This window comes from Saccopteryx leptura, chromosome 12 (assembly GCF_036850995.1).
Source record: "Saccopteryx leptura isolate mSacLep1 chromosome 12, mSacLep1_pri_phased_curated, whole genome shotgun sequence".
In the NCBI taxonomy this organism is placed as follows: domain Eukaryota; kingdom Metazoa; phylum Chordata; class Mammalia; order Chiroptera; family Emballonuridae; genus Saccopteryx; species Saccopteryx leptura.
Window position 1 is genome coordinate 3,747,049 of NC_089514.1, and position 20,539 is coordinate 3,767,587.

Sequence of the window (20,539 nt, forward strand, 5' to 3'; positions counted from 1 at the left end):
CTTTTGCTCTCTAAAAAGATTAAGGCATGTTTAATTAGAAGAAAACTTTCCAGAAAGAAAACTCATTTTGATGCTGCTGTTGTTGTTTAATTTGGGGGGGGGGGGTGAGATGGTAAACAGCCCTGACTCGGGGCTGCAGTCTGCCCAACCGCAGGCACTGTGGACAGCTTTGACTTGGGGATTCTCGGCCCCCGCATCAAGGCTATTTGCAAATGTATTCTGCCAAGATCGGAAACCAGGATGGAGAAGCCTGGTCCTCTTGTTTAAGGGAAACATTATAGCAAACTGAGCATAATTGCAGAAGGTGGGGGGGGGGGAGGAGCAGCGTGTTCCTCTCATTTGCAAAGCACAAGAGCCGCGTCTCCGCCCTTCATCTCAGGCCCTGCGCTCACCCACGGGGTTACCGCAGTTCCCACCTTCAGAACCGCCTTTCCCGCCGCTGTGGGGTCAGGCCCAGCGGAGGGGGTGAGTCCCAGCACCCTGTCCTGAGTCCACCGACTCAAAATTTCTAAAAGATCATCCGCGAACCAGCCGAAGAAAGGAACACAGTTTTACTTCTCTTCAAAGATACTCCAGATGGGAGGGTAAGCAGAAAGAGGCACATCTCAGAATGGGAATGATAAAGATAAGCATTTCAAACACGTCATATGTTTTATCAGAACAGGCTAAAATCATTTCTGTTACTCTCTTTTTTCCCCCCTAGGGAGCCAGATACTCGAAGGGTTTGTTGTTAGGAACACGCGTAGGTGAAAACTACATAACCACTGCCTCTATCTCTTCACTCACATCTTCAGGAGTATATTTTAAAACATCAGGATGTTAAAAGATGGCCGTTTTCAGCTCAGATTTGATGATGCCCCAAATTTTAGAACAAGACAGCAGGTGTCAAGCACCCTCCACAGCACACAGTGAGACAGACACCAGGTCACTTCAGGGAACGGCTGGACAGCGCTGTCAGTATTGGGGTAAGGGCCACTGCGAACACCTTAAGCCAGTTTGGGGTGGGGGAAGGTCGTAAGATGCTTACTTAATATTATTACCATTCACCCTCTATAATAGCAGATGTCACCTTTGCTGGGTATTAGCACCACTGGATCTTGTGAGAATGTCGGTGCCTGGGCTGTACCACTCCATACCGATTAACTGAGACTACCTGGAAGTGGGGGGGTTACATACAGATGTTCTAAGATCCCAGGTAACTTCACAGCACTACAAAGGTTAGGGACCACTGCCCTAGGCTTCCAGGGAGCAGGAGAACCAGGTATCAGCCATCCTCAAAAGGACTAAAGATACAATGTTTCCTCTGCATCTGATCGAATGAAGAAGGGTGATTGGAAGAAGCAAGAATGCTGGCATTCAGCCCTGGCTGGTTGGCTCAGTGGCAGAATGGCAGCCTGGCGTGCAGGAGTCCCGGGTTCGATTCCCAGCCGGGCCCACAGGAGAAGCGCCCATCTGCTTCTCCACCCCTCCCCCTCTCCTTCCTCTCTGTCTCACTCTTCCCCTCCCACAGCCAAGGCTCCATTGGAGCAAAGTTGGCTCAGGCGCTGAGGATGGCTCTATGGCCTCTGCTAGAATGGCTCTGGTTGCAACAGAGTGACACCCCAGATGGGCAGAGCACTGCCCCCTGGTGGGCATGCCGGGTGGATCCCAGTTGGGCGCATGAAGGAGTCTGTCTGACTGCCTCCCCGTTTCCAACTTCAGAAAAATACAAAAAAAAAAAAAAAAAAAAAAAAAAAAGAACGCCGGCATTCATTTTCTTCTGGAACAAGAAAAGCCCGCCACCCAGGAAGACGAGGAGGGTCATCCTGCAGAGAACCCAGGCCAGCAGGGCATCAAGCCAGGGTGGAGCCTAGCTGGGGAGAAAGAGGCCCTTCACTATTGGAGGCAGAAGCTGAGGTCAGTGCAGTAACGCGGCTACCAGAACAGCTGTGGCAAGAGGACCACCCAGAGCATCCCGGGCATTAGCAAGGATCCATCGTCTCAGACACCAGATTACAACAGTGTCCATAAGTGAAGCTGGCCCCACGCTCTTCGCTACACCTCTCCCTCCAGCCCTCTCTTAGAGACCAAGAAGTCAGCGAGCAATGGGAAGGGTCAGAGAGCCGGCAGCAGAGGAGGAGGGAGCACTGACATCCCCCTGCTCCCTGCTTCGGGCTTCTCCGTGTAAAACCGGCACGGGTCAGAATGCAAAGGAACCTGAACTCCTCGGCCAGGGAGAGCTTGGAGTGTCACAGGGGATGGACATTCTCATGACTGAGAAGGGGGCTGATCTTAGGATACAAATGGGGATGTTAGTATCTGACGGTAATGCAAAGATTGGACCTCTGTGTGAGATTTCCTTCGAAAGGTGGGGCAGAACGATCCCAGAGCCGTGGTTCGGAAGGCAACACACAGGTAAGGGACAAAGTATTCTGTCTGGCACACTTCCAAGCTTGGCCCGCTTAGTAAAACAGTTGCCTGAATGTCACTGAAGATGAGAGGACACTGTGTCCCTCCAACCACTGGCCATGGTATCAGAGCCCCAAATTTAGGCACATGTCTCCTAACATTTGGGGGGTTCTTATTCAGAGAGAAAACCCTCACCTCTCCCCTCAGGGGCCATTGCTGGTTTCCTGGGCTGACACGGGGACTTGAAGCAAATAGCAAACCAATGAGGACTAAAGATACAATGTTTCCTCTGCATCTGATCGAATGAAGAAGGGTGATTGGAGGAAGCAGGAACGCCGGCATTCATTTTCTTCTGGAACAAGAAGAAAATGGCAGGGGTTCCCCAGGGAAACCCCAGAGGCAGGAAGCCGCGGAGGAGCCCCGGCCCAAGGGACAGGGTGGCTGGGAGTCCCCTCAGTCTGTGGCTCTGGAGCGTCCACTGCCGTCCATCAAAGCCCCTCTGGACGAAGGCCGTGCGTGCATCTGCCTGCACATTCAGACCAAACACTGGTGACAGGAAAGGCACCGGCAGTAGGTCAGGTGTTAAGATGAGATTCCGCATCATGAGCTGTGAGCCTCCGTTCTGGGCCTGTGGTTTTCCTATTTAAGCAACAGTCTTTCACAGCTAACCACTTGTTTTACTTGTATCTTAAATCCTACTTGGTCATAATGGATTAGTCTTTTGATGTATTTCTGGAATTTGGGGCTAGGGATTGTCTTTGAAATGATCTGGCTTTTACTTATCATTGAGATTTTCTGTCATTTCAGATGCTGTGTCCTGATACGGTTTTATTGCTAAAGTTTTACTGGCTTTGTGAGAGGGAACAGGAAGATTTATGCCTCTTTTACGAGCGAGGCTAGTTTCAATGGCACTATCAGTCTTTAATGGATCATATAAAATTCCGTTGTGAAGAGACCCGGTTCAGGCGCCCTTTCCAACAAGGTAGCTTTATTGCCTCCCGAACTTTTTCTGTTCTAATTGGTCCATTAAATTTCCCACTTCCTCTTGGATAATTTTGGTAGCTTTTATTTTGTCAGGAAACCGTGTTATTTATCTCGGTTTTCAAGTCTGCTGCCTTTCCTTTCTATGTAACAGTGTTTCGAGATTTTTTTTTTCTAACCGCTTTCTTTTCTTCTTGGACTAAATGAAAAGGAGTTTATCTCTCTCACGCATAAAGAAGTCCAGGCCCTGGCCAGTTGCTCAGTGGTAGAGCGTCGGCCTGGCGTGCAGGAGTCCCGGGTTCGATTCCCGGCCAGGGCACACAGGAGAAGCGCCCATCTGCTTCTCCACCCCTCCCCCTCTCCTTCCTCTCTGTCTCTCTCTTCCCCTCCTGCAGCCAAGGCTCCATTGGAGCAAAAGATGGCCCGGGCGCTGGGGATGGCTCCTTGGCCTCTGCCTCAGGCGCTAGAATGGCTCTGGTCGCGACAGAGCGACGCCCCGGATGGGCAGAGCATCGCCCCCTGGTGGGCATGCCGGGTGGATCCCTGTGAGGCGCATGCGGGAGTCTGTCTGACTGCCTCCCCGTTTCCAGCTTCAGAAAAATACAAAAAAATTAAAAAAAAAAAAAAAGAAGTCCAAAAGCACACGGCCCAGGGCTGTGTGGATGACCAGCCCGTACCTTCGGCAATGGGCTCCTTCCTGCTCCCCAGCTACGCCCCGGAATGTCGGCTGCATCTCCGTGCTTGTTCCCAGATGGCCGCAGCACCTCAGAGTATTGTGTCTGCATTCCGCGTGGGAGAAAAGGGGAAGGGGCCCACGGGGGCGTGAGCCTGTCACGTTCCGGACACTGTCCCGGAGGTCTTCTCTGGCCAGGACGATGGCCCATGACGCACTAGCAGCAGAGGGTTCCGGGGTGCTGAGCATATATCGGTTGGGCACACTACAGGGTCAAGAGGGCCACCTGCTGCTGGGGGGCTCCCCCCCCATTAGCTGGGCCCCCTACCATGTCCTCATACCCTCTCCCTCCCTTTCTCCTCTCCTACCTGCCCCTGCCTGGCCCAGCTCCTGTGAGGACTTGTGCTGTGTTCACCTCCCTTTCACCAAGTTCTAGGTGGGAGACACGAAAATGAGCCTGAAGACGTGAAGCTGCCAAGACTTTTTAAACCCTCCGATACCGTTAACGCTACTTTTCTCGTTCCTCATGGACCTTCCATGTCGGTTTCTTTTTTTTTTCTTTCTTTTTTTCCTGTTGCTTTTTTCAATAACACAGGCAAGATGTTTACCTCCTTCATCAGTCTTTCGATGAAAAATTTTGTGTTGTTTTATTACAAATAAATGGGCGGCTGTTGTTTCCCATTTTTAGCAATTTTTCTCTTTTTCTATAATTCCTACCACCTGATTTCTTTTTTGGTGAATTGCATTCTCTCAAAATATCTTCTTATTTGCACCTTACTCTTCTTTTTTCTTTAATAATAAAGGCATTTAATGGCACAAATTTTCTTGTAACGTGAGATTGTACTGTGTCCTTTAATCCTGGATGAAATAGTCCCCTTTGTATTTGATTCTAAATAGTAATTCCCTTCTGGTAATAAGCATTGTTATCAACCTACCAATTATAATCCTAACGATGAAGAGATCGTAGCTCAGGATAATTTATCATTTAAAAATCTACTATACCAAAGTAAACAAAACTTACTTTTACAAGATGTTAATTAAAAATAACATATGCTTTGAAAACCCTATTAGCTCTGATTGGGAGAGAAACAACAACAAAAAATAATATGGATGAGAATTAATTACTGGCGTAATCATTTCAAACAAATCTCACTTCTCACGAGCAAACAAACATCAAACAGGACAAAGCATTTTTAATTGATAAATGTTCGTCCATAATTAAGAAATAATGGGCTGTATATATTGAAAATGTTTCTATGACCACATTTAGATCCAGGTGTACCAAACTTGTATTCTAAAATATCAACCAGTGACAAGAATGCTATAGGACAGTGTCCCTAAAACCAATGCCTCAGTACTTTCCACTGAATTCAAATAAAAAGCCCCTCCCCAAATCTAGATGCATAAGATCTTGGAACTGGCCTGATTGTAGGTTTCCGATTAATGCCCGCGCATGGGAGCTGAGCTAGAACGCTTTCCTTCAGAAGCCGTGGAAGGAGGGGACACCTTCGTATTTCTCACACAGGGAGTCACATGTCCTCCGTCTAGGCTTCTCCCTCCCCCTTATGTGACTTCACTTCCCCGGGGCACACTCAGGGGAGAGGCGAACATTGCATTTACTATTAAATAAAATATAACATTAATACATTGCTAAATCACTTCTCAAATCAGAAAATGCAACAACAAGGAAAGTAGGTAGGAAAAAAAAACAACAACACAGGAATAAGAATCCAAGCCAAAACCTGCGAGGTATTCAAGAAAGCAAATTGTGACTGCCCTCAGGGGTGGAGGGTTGAAAATAAAACCATGGGCCCTCTTCCTAAGAAGGAGGCCAATCAAGCTGCCAACTAAATAGCTGTGCACAGATTGTGCGCCGGTAGTGTAAGTGCGCTGCTTAGGAATGCAGTGCCGTGTACCAGCGGCCACAGCGGAAGTGTGCAAGGCAGTGAGCACTAGGGGGCAGGAACCAGGACCGGGAAAGCACTAATAGAGGAGACGCCTCTTTTATCCTATCAGCCCAGCAATTCAGTGTGACTTTTAAATATATATATACAAGGATTGCAGTGATTTTTTTTTTTTTTTTTTTTTTTTTGCTAGAGAGACAGAGAGAGGTACAGATAAGGACAGGCAGACAGGAAGGGAGAGAGATGAGAAACATCAATTCTTTGTTGCACATCTTAGTTGTTCATTGACCGTTTTCTCATTGACAAGGAGGTGGGGGGCTCCAGTCAAGCCAGCAAACTTTGGGCTCAAGCCAGCAACCATGGGATCATGTCTATGATCCTACACTCAAGCCACTGACCCCATGCTCCAGCTGGATGAGCCCGCGCTCAAGCCAGCAGACCTTGCGGCTTCAAACTTGAGTCCCTTGCATCCCAGTCCAACGCTCTATCCACTGCACCACCGCCTGGTCAGGCAAAGTGATAAAAATGAAATGAAAAGACTGAAAAGCCATATAGAGCAGGGGTAGTCAACCTTTTTATACCTACCGCCCACTTTCGTATCTCAGTAGTAAAATTTTCTAACCGCCCATCGGTTCCACAGTCATGGTGATTTTATAAAGTAGGGAAGTAACTTTACTTCATAAAATTTATAAAGCAGAGTTACAGCAAGTTAAAGCATATAATAATAATTACTTACCAAGTACTTTATGTTGGATTTTCGCTGTTTGGCAGAATAAATCTTTATAAAAACAACTTACTATAGTTAAATCTATCTTTTTATTTATACTTTGGTTGCTCCACTACCGCCCACCAATGACGCTGGAATGCCCACTAGGGGGGCGGTAGGGACCGGGTTGACTACCACTGGTCTAGAGCATCGTCCCGGTTACGGATTGACATACGTACACATATAGAGACACGTGCACACAGGCCCTTCCGCGTGTGCATCAAACACGCTACCAGATAAAAGGATGCAGTGTTCGGTTCTACGGCAGAGTCGTGAGGTTATGAAGAAGTATATTTTGTTCCTTACACTTTCTGTGGTTTCTCAAAATGTTCTGTGCTGCTAAAGACATGTTTATAATTAGAAAACAAATTAAAAATCACATTTGCCAAATGCATGCCAGCACAGTAGTGAGTGACGGAGCTTCCAAGGTGGGTGAGAGGCAGACGACCAGAGCCAAGGATGCTAGCCAGACCGCCAGGGGCAGCTCAGCTGTCAGCCAGCTCTTGCCAAAGTCTTTTAATCAATGGACTGTTCTGTCTTTTCCTTTTGTCCTCTGTTCTCTGGGGCTGGAGTCAAAGACGTTGTCACCACTGGAGTCCAAGGAGCAAAGGCAAGAAGTTCTTGATCATCGTCATGTGTTACACACTTTCAAAGCATTGATATTTTCAAATGGTCTCACTAAAGCTGTGTGCGTTGCCCATAGATGTTGCAATGCATTGAGACTGTGTTTTCTCTTGCAACGCAGTATGTATTTGGGGAAGTGTTTTTGTGGGTTTTCTCTGTGGGCTATTTTTATCGTCTATGAACTTCCCATGTTTTAATCATTGTATCTTTAAACCTATGTTTAGCAACATGATTGCTCTAACGGGAGATGCTGATGGTATTTGCTGTCATTTCTGAATGCCCGTAAAATATTTCTAAATTATCATGAAAATCAAATCTTTGTGTTACAAAAAGAAAGGTCTTATAATGGAGAACAGATGGCTAATGGGCTGTGACTCGTCACCAATGGGTTCGAAGTTTCATAACAGGAATCTATCAGCGGTAGGAAAATGGATCTGGCCATAGACCAATCGCCTGGAGTGAGTACACGAGCTAATTTTAGACCCTTTCAGTTTTGTTTTGTTTTTTTTCTTTTCTCCCTGAGTGACATGAACAATATGATTGAGTCACTTTGTTGCAAACAATTGAGCAAGACTGACAAATGCATCATACTTCAGACCGTGAAATCCCAATTGGCCCAATCACAGACACATCTCCTGCCTACGGAGACGTTCCTGTCGCCTCCAGTTGTGTTCTTCCCACGGCTTAGTGACTTCCCAGTCGAAGTGGGGGGCCGGGTCTGCAGTGCAATCTCAAAAACGTGCCTTCAGACAGTTCTTTTGCGTTTGAGGCAGAGGATTCTTCTATAATTTAACTCGTTTTCGCCTCACGACTCTTGGCAGATAAACATTACAAAGTCTGCTGACGAGAGATTTTATGGTCTGTTTGGAAGCGTGGCTGCTGCAAGTGTGAGTCGTTGGATAGCAGTTAAAAAAGTGCATCAAGCGGCGACCTGGAATACTGAGGTCACCGGTTCAAAACCCTGGGCTTGCCTGGTCAAGGCATGTGTGGGAGTTGATGCTTCCTGCTTCTTGCCCCTCTTCTCTCTCTCTCTCTCTCTCTCTCTCTCTCTCTCTGTCTCTCTTCTGTAAACTGAATAAAGAAATAAATAAATTAAAAAAAAAAAAGAAAGAAACACAAGTTGTCCACCCCGTGGGGCGGATTGGAACGAGCCACCGTCCGGGCCAGGACGCGCGGTGCTGTGTCTCCAGTACGAGCGGGAGCCTTGAAGGGCGTGCCGTTGAAAGACGGGGGTCAGAGAGAGGATTTGTGAGGGGGAGCCGGGCGCCACCTCAGGGCAGGCTCAGAATCCCGACATCCACGTTGAGAAACTGAGTCTAGGAACAGGTCGTGTTTGGAAATCACAGGTGTGACCTTCAGAGCTACAGAAAGCTGGGTTCCAGGGAAACGGGCATCATCTTCCTCTCCCTCCCCAGGTGGCCGGTCTCCATGTGCCCGTGTAAGTCCCACAGCTTCTTCTGTCCCTCGCGAAGCCCACCCTGTCGCTCCACATGGAGCCTGGCCTCCGAGCTGGGTCCGTTCCTCCCTGCCCCACCTTCCTCAGTGCAGCTTGCGCTCGGAGGACTGCAGCCCAGACGGGAGGAGCCCGGAGGTGTGCTGACACGGATTCTGAAAGGGACGGGAAGGAAGACAGGAGGAAGGAGTGTGGTTTGCCGCCTCCGCAGAAAAGCACATCGCAATGGGCCTCTCTCAAAACGGCCCTCAAAATGGGGGGTGGGGGCAGCTGAGAACTTCTGGGGTCCAGTGGGTGTGAGAGTGGAACATGTTTGTGAAAAGTCTCCAGGTTCCACCTGCCAAGTGCCCTCGCAGACCAAACAAGAAGGGACGCTATGAAAAGAAGGTCACACTTAGAAATTTCCTAGGGCTGTGTTTTATATATTATTGTTGCTGTTGTTATTTTCTTACAATAATAGCAGTTGAAAATGTGGGATATATTTTTGAGGCATTAAAAAGAAAGCACTGCCTGACCAGGTGGTGGTGGCGCAGTGGATAGAGCATCTGACTGGGATGCGGAGGATCCAGGTTCGAGACCCCGAGGTCGCCAGCTTGAGCGGGGGCTCATCTGGTTTGAGCAAGGCTCACCAGTTTTGGGTCCAAGGTCACTGGCTCGAGCAAGGGGTCACTCGGTCTGCTGTAGCCCCCCCCCCCCAAACAAGGCACATATGGGAAAGCAATCAATGAACATCTAAGGCGCCGCAATGAAAAACTGATGCGTCTCATCTCCCTTCCAGTCTGTCTGTCCTTATCTGTCCTTCTCTCTGTCTCTGTCTCTGTCTCTTGTCACACACACAAAAAAAGTACTAGCCATTCATAAATCTCCTCTCTGGGTGAGGTCTCTTCACCGATGTCATCGTGTCTCATGACCCCAGGCTCTGACTCGGCCCCAGCGGGGATCTACAACCACCTTTCCACACAGGGAGCCCTGCCTGGAGCCCCAGGACCTGCCTGGAAGGTATCATTCCCAGCTCTGATACTCTTACTCTGAGAAGAGTCAGAGCCGCGATCCCTGTTGAACAAGCATTCGTAAAGTATTTGTACATGTTCTGAGAGGAGAGATCTTTGGAAGCGGTGTGAGGCCCAGAGCTGAGACACCCTGAAGGGGGGGGATGAGTGACATCACCAAGACCACCTTTTCCATCTAATTCCTTCTGCCTCTGCCGAGGATCCCACAGGGTGTCTCCACAGCCTGACACTCCTCCGTGCGATGTCGTCACAGTGGCTGGCCTGGCCCTTGTGCTTCCTATCACGGTGAGACAGCGCATCTCAGAATCTGTTCCTCACGGGCCCCGGCGGGACCGCCGCGAGGTGCCAGGTAGAGAGAGAAGAGGGAAGAGCACGGAGCTGGGGCGCTACTCTTGTGAGGTCAACGGTGGGGTCCCTAGGGTTGATGGGTTCATTCTTCATTAGAAATATGAAATATAAAAGAAGAAATCAGGGCATGGGACATGGGACGGGGAAGGGGGCGGAGAGGGTGGGGTGTGGGCACTCAGGGAGTTATCTACACCCCCCCCAGGGCTTATCTAACAGGGGGACCTCATGGGTGGGGGCAGCCTGGTTACTACCAGTCTAATTGTTTTGCTAGTAGCTGTGTCATTCAGCTGCCAAGATGTTTATCAGAGATAAATGTCTTTGAAATGGAAGCCTCCGCAGCCAACGTCGGGTCACTACAGTGAAGTACCCGGAAAAGGCTCGTTCCCAGGGACAGAGGGCAGAGTAGAGGGCAGCAGGGGTTTGGCAGGAGGGACACAGGAGGGGTTACACTTCCCTGGGCAGGAATTGTTCTTGGCGGAGTAATGAAAAGTCCTAGACGTGGGTAGTGGTGGTGGTTCTCCAACATTGTGAACGTACTTAATGCAGACCTACAGATGGTGAAAGTCATAAGGTTGGTGTCATGTATATTTTACAATATTTTTACTACCAAAAAAAAAAAAAAAGGGTAAAAATTGTTTTCAAAGCCGCCTAGTGATTGAAGTCATTTTGTCCAGACTAATTTACTATCACCCTTTCTGTGTTTGTATTTATTACCTTCCCTTATTCTGATCATGCTTTTGGCAAAGTGTTAACAGTCTGTCTCCCCATGTTATTTATTTTTTTTTTTTTGGTAGCTTTTTCCTCATGGAGACAATTATTCTGCGGCATGATTTTAATGGCTACAGAGTACTCAATTATACAGATGTAGTACAATATATTTATTTCCTCAGTATAGGTCATTTGGGTTAGTTAGTTCTGATTGCTGACGTTATTACATCATCCCACAGGGACTAGTCTTAATCCAGAAAAGTTTCCCATTTCTAATTATTTCCTGGTGTCACTTAAAATGAATTTCAATATTCAAAGAGAAGGAAAATTACATCTCTATCTATGTTTAGCTATCTTAACCAATACCCGTAGCCATCTTTTTATTTCTGTATATTTCTCTCCTTCATAGAAATGAAAAAGACAGAGAGAGACAGGAGCCGTGTTGAACTAGAGCCCTTAGAAACATTCCATGGAGTGCAGATTAACACTACTAGGGAATGTCATGTTTTTAAAAAAACAAAATAAAATAAAGCCCTGGCCGGTTGGCTCAGTGGTAGAGCGTCAGCCTGGCGTGCAGAAGTCCCAGGTTCAATTCCCGGCCAGGGCACACAGAAGAAGCACCCATCTGCTTCTCCACCCCTCCCCCTCTCCTTCCTCTCTGTCTCTCTCTTCCCCTCCCGCAGCCGAGGCTCCATTGGAGCAAAGATGGCCCAGGTGCTGGGGATGGCTCTGTGGCCTCTGCCCCAGGTGCTAGAGTGGCTCTGGTCGCAACAGAGCGACACCCCGGAGGGGCAGAGCATCGCCCCCTGGTGGGCAGAGTGTCGCCCCCTGGTGGGCGTGCCGGGTGGATCCCGGTTGGGCACATGCGGGAGTCTGTCTGACTGTCTCTCCCCGTTTCTAGCTTCAGCAAAATACAAAAAATAAATAAATAAATAAATAAATAAATAAATAAATAAATCTAACTTGACAGGCATGATTTGCATGCCTCTTATTTCTGGTAGATTAGAAATATTTTCATATTTGTACTAAACATTGGCTTTTTGTTGTTGTTGTTCATTTCATTGCCCCTGCCTGTGTTTTCTCCATTCTTCTGTTAAAGACCTGGCCTGTTGAATCCTGGTTTACGGAAGTGTGTGAACATAAACGTGGTGTCTGACACAGACAAGAGTTGGGACAGCAGACTGGAGGCTGCTGTCCTTAGAAAGACCTGCTTGCACCCTAGGCCCTGGCTGGCCCCTGACGACGTGTAGTTTGGGAGTGCTGTCCCAGCCCCTCATTGAAGAGAGTGGCTCAGTGCACCTGCATTTTTTTTTTTTTTTTTGTATTTTTCTGAAGCTGGAAATGGGGAGGCAGTCAGACAGACTCCCACATGCGCCTGACCGGGATCCACCCGGCACGCCCACCAGGGGGCGACGCTCTGCCCACCAGGGGGCGATGCTCTGCCCCTCCGGGGCGTCGCTCTGTCACGACCAGTGCCACTCTAGCGCCTGAGGCAGAGGCCAAGGAGCCATCCCCAGCGCCCGGGCCATCTTTGCTCCAATGGAGCCTCGACTGCAGGAGGGGAAGAGAGAGACAGAGAGGAAGAAGAGGGGGAGGGGTGGAAAAGCAGATGGGTGCTTCTCCTGTGTGCCCTGGCCGGGAATCGAACCCAGGACTCCTGTACGCCAAGCTAATGCTCTACCACTGAACCAACCGGCCAGGGCCACACCTGCATTTTTTTATACGAGCAATGTGGTTCGTGTTGGACAGCTGGTTTCCTTCCAGGAGTCCGGAGTCCCCGGACAAACTAGGTAGACGTTGCCTTCGGGGGGTCAACGCCCGTAAAATCCTTGGGCTCTGAGCCGCCGATAAACTCCCCAGGTGTTGTCACGGTGTGATACTGTTTGGAATGAGACCTGTCCTCGCGAATCCTCTGGGACAGGAGATTCCCGCCTTGCCCTGCTTCCCCCACCTTCACCTTCGCACCTTTCCTTCCCCGCTGCTGCTTTGTCCTGGGTCCTTGCTCTGTGACAACGCAGCCATGAGTGTGACTGCAGGATGAGACCCGGGGGTCCCCCCCCACAAAGAGCCACCACACACTCCCGGGCGCGCCCTTGGGAACCCTGGACACACGCCTCAATCGTTCGTCTTGGAATTCACGCACACGGTTTTTCAAGCCTTACTACAGTGTGTCCGTAAAGGCATGGTGCACTTTTGACAGGTCATAGGAAAGCAACAGAAGACAAAAGAAATGTGAAATCTGCACCAAATAAAAGGAAAACCCTCCCAGTTTCTGTAGGATGATGTGGCAGCATGCGCAGATGATGACGTAACACCGTGTACACAGTGGAGCAGCCCACGGCCATGCCAGTCGAGATGTGGACGGTACAGAGGAAAGTTCAGTATGCTCTGTGGCTCACTAAATTCGAATCCGTGACCAAAGTGCAACGTGAATATCGGCGTGTTTATAACGAAGCGCCGCCACATAGGAATAACATGACTCGGTGGGATGAGCATTTGAAGGAAACCGGCAGTTTGGTGGAGAAACCCCGTTCTGGTAGGCCATCAGTCAGTGACGAGTCTGTAGAGGCTATACGGGATAGCTACCTAAGGAGCCCTAAAAAATCTGTGCGTGAGCCCACATTGAACTGCACTGAATAGGTATGAAACTGGGAGTTTTCCTTGTATTTGGTGCAGATTTCACATTTCTATCGTCTTTTGTTGCTTTCCTGTGACCGGTCCAAAGTGCACCGTGACTTAAAGGACACACTGTATTTACTGCCTTTCCATATTCCGGGCGCTAGTTCTAGAGTCCAGAGAAGGTGTGGACGCGTGCTCACCGAAAGTTTCATCCACGGAGTTGCCGCGGCAAACGCTTCCTGCTGAGTGAAGGCCCCTCCCTGTCCCAGGCTTCCCAGAAAGCATTCGCTTCATTCCGCCCTGGCCATACTTCACAGAGAGGCAGAAAGAAGATTATTCAGAGAGGCGCTTCCTGAGCCAGCTCTGCTATACCACCCAAGTTTCCAAGCATTATATATTTTTAAGTCTGAACCCGCAAAGGAAATAAATTCTTAGAAGTCGCCCAGGAATGAAGTATTTGTCAGGATGAGCGGCCCACTGCGAGTTCCAACCTGACTCCATATGTCTTTTAAACGGTGTAAATTCCTCCCGGGTCCGTGAAATATTTTATTACTTTGCAATGTTATGAATTCTCATCTTTTCCTAGTTTTTATAAGTAGGGTGTGGGGGTTTTTTGTGGGGGTTTTTTTTTTTTAAATGAGGGATAGGACAACCAAAAGCACAGGCTGCAAGCCAGACAAGGGTTTTTAAATGGCAAATATCATATTTTAAGAGAGCTCCTGTTTTTTTTTTCCTCCGGGCCACATCTTTACCGGAGATCACAATGTAAGTTCTGTTAACACGGGAACATTCAGACATCTCAGAGGGGAAAAGACAGAAAGAAGAGCTTTTGAAAGATAATGCCCCCCCCCCTTTTTTGAAAGTGACTTTAGTTCATTTAATACCAACTCTTAAAAGGCAGGAAAAAAATTATTCAAGTTAATCAGAAATAAAAATGGCTTTTCTGTTGTTTTCTGTACCTCGGCCCCCGCAGAGTAAAATTAAGTATCTTTATAAAATGAAGTCCTTCGGCGCAAGCTGTCAGCTATGGGAATAACTTTGTCGTTTTTAGAACTCGCTGCGAAAAAACACCGCTTGCTGTCCTAGCCGGACAGGAGATGGCTCCGGAACTGACCGGTGAAGCTCCTGGCAGGAGACAGAGCGTCCGATGCTCTGGGTAGGACAAACTGTCAACACAGGGGTGTGGAGGTTGGACAAAACAGGCCACGCTTGTCCATCAACAACAATTCCCCAGAAAATTAACCGAGACAGACCATGATAATGATCAAGTCCCTCAATCTGATGTTCAAACTAAGAGTTTAAAAAAGACAAAAAGGGGCCCTGGCCGTTTGGCTCAGCGGTAGAGCGTCGGCCTGGCGTGTGGGGGACCCAGGTTCGATTCCCGGCCAGGGCACATAGGAGAAGCGTCCATTTGCTTCTCCACCCCCCCTCTTTCCTCTCTGTCTCTCTCTTCCCCTCCTGCAGCCAAGGCTCCATTGGAGCAAAGATGGCCCGGGCGCTGGGGATGGCTCCTTGGCCTCTGCCCCAGGCGCTAGAGTGGCTGTGGTCTGGTCGTGGCAGAGCGACGCCCCGGAGGGGCAGAGCATCGCCCCCTGGTGGGCAGAGCGTCGCCCCTGGTGGGCGTGCCGGGTGGATCCTGGTCGGGCGCATGCGGGAGTCTGTCTGACTGTCTCTCCCCGTTTCCAGCTTCAGAAAAATAAAAAATAAAACTTAAAAAAAAATTTAAAAAAAAAAAGACAAAAAGATCTCTAGCTCTACCGAGGTCACGACTTTCCTGTTCTTGAGTTTTGCATTCTGAGATCTCTCTCTCTCCTGGCTGGAACAGATGTCCTCAAGTTCTATGCTGAACAGTGAGTGACACACGGGCCATTTATTTCCTGACCCGTGTTCACGGGCCGTCTTCCTGTTCACGTGCAAGTGCCTCCACACGTGTGACTTGTTATGAGACGCTTGCTCCACGGTCCTCCCTGCCAGCATGAGGGGACGCGGAGCCCGACAAACCCTCTTCCCAAACAGTGACGGTCCAGTGTGACGGAACTGCCAGAAACATCCATCTCAGCACTCTGGAAACGGACCGGAGACAGATCCCAATCTGAGAAGGATTTCTGTGCGGACCCTGCAGGACCTCAGACCAGAGCAGGACGCGTCTCCGGCATTGTGACCGCGAGCTGCTCCCATCCACGGCCCGGCCGCTCCGGCCCTCCGACCAGCACTGGGCAGACGGTGACACTGGCACCTGGGACCCCGCTGCAGGAGGGGGCTCCCGTGACGGACTCAGGAGCAGTGCCGGTCACAGCTAGGCTCTCCGCGGCAGGCAAACAGGGAGAGCCGGCCGCTGGCCCCAGGCGGTGGTTCTGTCTGGATCCCGATGACCCAGGAGATCAGCTGGAGATTTCACAGGCAGTTTTAGAAGGTGAGACTGCCATGGGAGGGGAGGGGGGATGATAAACTACCCGTATGTCCTGGCTGTTGGAGGCCAGCACGTGCACACAGAGATGGGGGAGAAGCCAGGCCACCCCACACCCTGGCCGGGACGTTGATGCCCTCAGACAGGCCCATGGGGGTCCGGGGGACAGCCAACGCGGGAGCAGATGGGAAATCCCTGGGTACCCGTCCCCACGGGGAGCCCGGCAGCACAGAGTGGGGACTGCCCTGCTCTGAGGGTTGGGGCCCCACCCCTGACACAGGAAGGTCTATGTCCCCAGGGGAGGACACTCTGGATTAACGCAAAGCTGCGCTCCCCAAACTTGGCCTTACGGAGGGGGCCTGTCCAGAGTCGAAGGCCTCCTAGGGACAGAATGAATTCTGGGAAAGATGCTGGTCAGAAAAGCCTATGAATAGAACCACAGCAGGTGGTGAAGAAAGACAACGTGGAGTACGGTATAGAATCCATCCCAACAATTCACCCGGCTCGGCCTGTGACAGGCTCCCGTCTGGCTGCCCCTGAGATGGAGAGGTGTCCTCAAAAACGTAAGTAGCCGTGTCACCCGGCACTGCGAGGCACCAGCGTTCACGCCAACGTCGCCTGGCCACCTCTCAAATGAAGCCCAGCGCCAAGGCGAGAGGAAACTCTTCCCAGTCCAGCAGAGAGCAGCGGGTGGACCCATTTGCATTCAACCTCACTGAAAGGTCCAGAAATGCATGGGTGACATTGGCGTTTGGACAAACTTTGGCGGCCTGAGCTCTGCAGCCTCTGCCAAAGGAGTTCCCGCAACGAGGGACCCGCACAGAGATGGCCAGGCCTGGGGGCTGAGCAGCCACGGGACGGGGGTCTCCGAATGTCCGAACGTGGGACGCGATGACCTGTGAGCGGCAGAAGCGGCCATCGAGGCCGCGACACAGTGACAAAGTCTACTGTTGCTTGACTGAGCTGTTAAGAAACACCCTAGAGCCCTGGCCGGTTGGCTCAGCGGTAGAGCGTCGGCCTAGCGTGCGGAGGACCCGGGTTCGATTCCCGGCCAGGGCACACAGGAGAAGCGCCCATTTGCTTCTCCACCCCTCCGCCGCGCTTTCCTCTCTGTCTCTCTCTTCCCCTCCCGCAGCCAAGGCTCCATTGGAGCAAAGATGGCCCGGGCGCTGGGGATGGCTCTGTGGCCTCTGCCTCAAGCGCTAGAGTGGCTCTGGTCGCAACATGGTGATGCCCAGGATGGGCAGAGCATCGCCCCCTGGTGGGCAGAGCGTCGCCCCATGGTGGGCGTGCCGGGTGGATCCTGGTCGGGCGCATGCGGGAGTCTGTCTGACTGTCTCTCCCTGTTTCCAGCTTCAGAAAAATGAAAGAAAAAAAAAAAAAAAGAAACACCCTAGAACGAGGAAGGAAGAGCTGAGTGATACTGAACTGTTGTTTGTGGGCAGGGACAGGGACACCGGAGATGGGAAGAGGACGTAGATGTCATATGGCATCAGAATGACACGACAGTCAGCTCACACTGCTCCGTCCTGTCAAAATGGACCTGCGTACCTCCCTGGCTCAAGCTGGATAAAGAAACAAGAGGCAACACATAGCATTTCTGAATTTCTAGTGAGTTCATAACTAGATCCGATTGCCCCCCAATTGGTGACAGTTAGCTGTAAGGATTTCAGTCCCAAACCACCATTCTTCCTTGTCAAACCAGGAGAGGACGAATTGAAATGTCCACAGACATTCCTGGACTATTTCCGGTGGTAGTGCTGGTCAACAGCTTATCCGAGAGTGCCCGTCCATCAGAGCAAAGACCGCCTTCTCGCCTACAGCTGTCCCGACTGCGTCTCACAAATCTTAATGCTCTACAGGGTTTATCGTTGTTAAACTATCCCTTCTGTTCTCTGCGGGCAGAAAAAGAAATGGCCAGATTAAAGTTCACCATACCACTTCCATCACATTATTAGTCCGCGGCTGTTCTACCCTCTGGCTTTCACGGCTTCAAGAATGTTTTATTCTTACGTATTAACAATTTTACTCTTGACTTCGCACAGATAAGTCATATCAATATTTCTGGATTACTCCTGTAGGTTAAAAGAATAAATTCAAGGACGCGGAATCTGGGGAGGCATTCGGTCTTTCTTCTCCGCGTTGCCAAATGCGACCCTTTTTAAGAAAGCGTCATGAAAGGAGAAAGGCACTTGGTCAAATAAAAACCCCCAAATCCAGAAAAGCCAGAATTCCGAATTAGATTTTCTTGTAAGGATTACTTCTGTCTTGCCCAGTTTTGCACATTAAATTATCCACCTTTTGTTTAATTTTTTGCATCTGGGGGAGTTACAGGTACAATGTTTTCTATTTCTTTATGTGTAACTTAATCCTCTTCCACTTTCTAGAAAAGGCTCTTAAGTTTGCCTCTCATTGGTCCCTGGCCAGTTAACTCAGTGGTAGCGCATCAACCCAGCGTGCGAATGTCCCGGGTTGAATTTCCAGTCAAGGCACACAGGAAAAGCGACCGTCTGCTTCTCCACACCTCCCACTTTTTTCTCTCTCTCTTTCTCTCTCTCTCTCTCTCTCTCTCTCTCTCTCTCTCTCTCTCTTCCTCTCCCATAGCCATGGCTCGAATGGTTTGAGCAAAGTTGGCCCTAGGTGCTTAGACGGCTCCATGGTCTCACTTCAGATCCTAAAATAGCTCAGTTGCCAAGCAACAGAGCAGCAACCCCAGATGGGCAGAGCATCCCCCGGGTAGAGGGTTTGTAAGGTGGATCCTGGTCAGGGCACATGCGGGAGTCTGTCTCTCTGCCTCCCCACCTCTCACTTAATAAAAATAAATAAATAAATAAAAATTTAAAAATGTTTGTCTCTAATTGGTTCAGTGCACAATGTGATGCTCGTAGCTTTTATTGTAATTTCAAATTTAAGAATCATATTCTTTAACTCTGTGACTATCACAACCATACTCATCATTTGGGGGTGCCTCTCACCAATGTGCTAAGTGGTATGTGTTCCAAGATCCCACGGCCAGTGAGGTAAATTGACCAGGATTTTGCAACTAATCTGTCCAGCTCCAAATCCCATGCTCTGTGACTTTGGGCATTTGTGTTAGTGTGTATATTTACTGACCTCATATGGTGTGATTTTCATGATAACTTTCTCTAGATTGGAGGTGGTGATAGTTAACTTTATGTGTTAACTCAACTGGGCCATCGGATGCCCAGGTACCTAGCTGAACGTTATTCTGGGGTGTCTGTGAGGGAGTTTTTGGGGTTAGAGTAACATTTGTTTCAGTAGCCTGAGTTAAGCAGATGGCCCTTCCCAGTGTGGGTGGGCCATGTTTAATCAGATGAAGCCCTGAGCAGAAGACAAAAGCTAAGTAAGGGAAAAGCCTCTTTCTGCCCGTCTTCCAGCTGGGACACGGGTCTTCAGCTGCCTTCAGACTCAGACTTGAACTGAAATCGGCTTTCCTGGGTCACCAACGTGCCCGCTGAAGACCTGGGGACTTCTTGGACTCCATGATCGTAGGAGCCCATTCCTCTGTGTGTGAACTGGTTCTGTTTCTATTGGTTATATTTCTGCGGAGAGCCCAGACTAATGCAGAGGCAATCTGGGATCAATGCGTAGGTTTGCGGGAGGCTATAAGATAAAGCTCCTACAGTTTTATGCAAATATTTCTGTGTGTGAAAGTTGTCAGGTGTATTTTTTCTCAGTGGATATCCAGGATTTTCATAGGATTCTCAAATCATTCAATAAATGAGAAGAAATCATGGTACAATGCCTGACCTGTGGTGGCACAGTGGATAAAGCGTCAACCTGGAAACACTGAGGTTGCCGGTTCAAAACCCTGGTTTGCCTGGTCAAGGCACATATGGGAGTTGGTGCTTCCTGCTCCTCCCCCTTCTCTCTCTCTCTCTCTCTTTCTCTCTCTCTCCCCCCCTAAAATGAATAAATAAATAAATAAAATTTTTAAAAAATTTAAAAAAAAAAAAAAGAAACCATGGTACAAATTCTGTTTTCTTTTACAATGAGGACATAAACCTGGTATTTTCTACATTTTCTTTTTAGTGTTCAAGGCTATGGCAGTCCCCAATATATCAAAGAAATGACGGTGTCTTCTTTTAAATATGTTACACTTCGTGTCCTCTTTTTTTTTTTTCCTCTTTAATCTATTGTCAAAATATTGATGATGTATATTTATCAAGTTTGGCCTTATATGTCATAGGAATCTAAAAGTATTCTAAGGAGATCATATGAATGGGTCCTACGTGGGTTTTTATAGTATTTCATTGTTTCCTCATGATCTGTGTGGGAGGAATAGAGAGAAATAAATAGAAGCCGTTGACCATTTCAGTCCAGAACTCTGAAGGGGCTATAGAGGCATTTTTTTCTGGGGATTTTTCTCTCCCTAGCAACATGGGTGTGAGGTAGATAAAGGTACCACACCCCTGTGCTCTAGGGCGCTATCTATACCAGAAGCTTCTACTGGAGTTCTAATACCATCAGCCACGCCTGGGGGGGGGGGGGGCTCAGAGACTGCCTCCTACCAGCCCTCTGCTCTCCCAAGACAGTCTGACAGGGAGGGGCGTTCTTCTTCCTCCCTACCCCCCCCCCAGGGGTGTATTACTGTATTCTCATAGGAGGGGCTTGTCCTCAGCTCTCCAGCCCTTCTG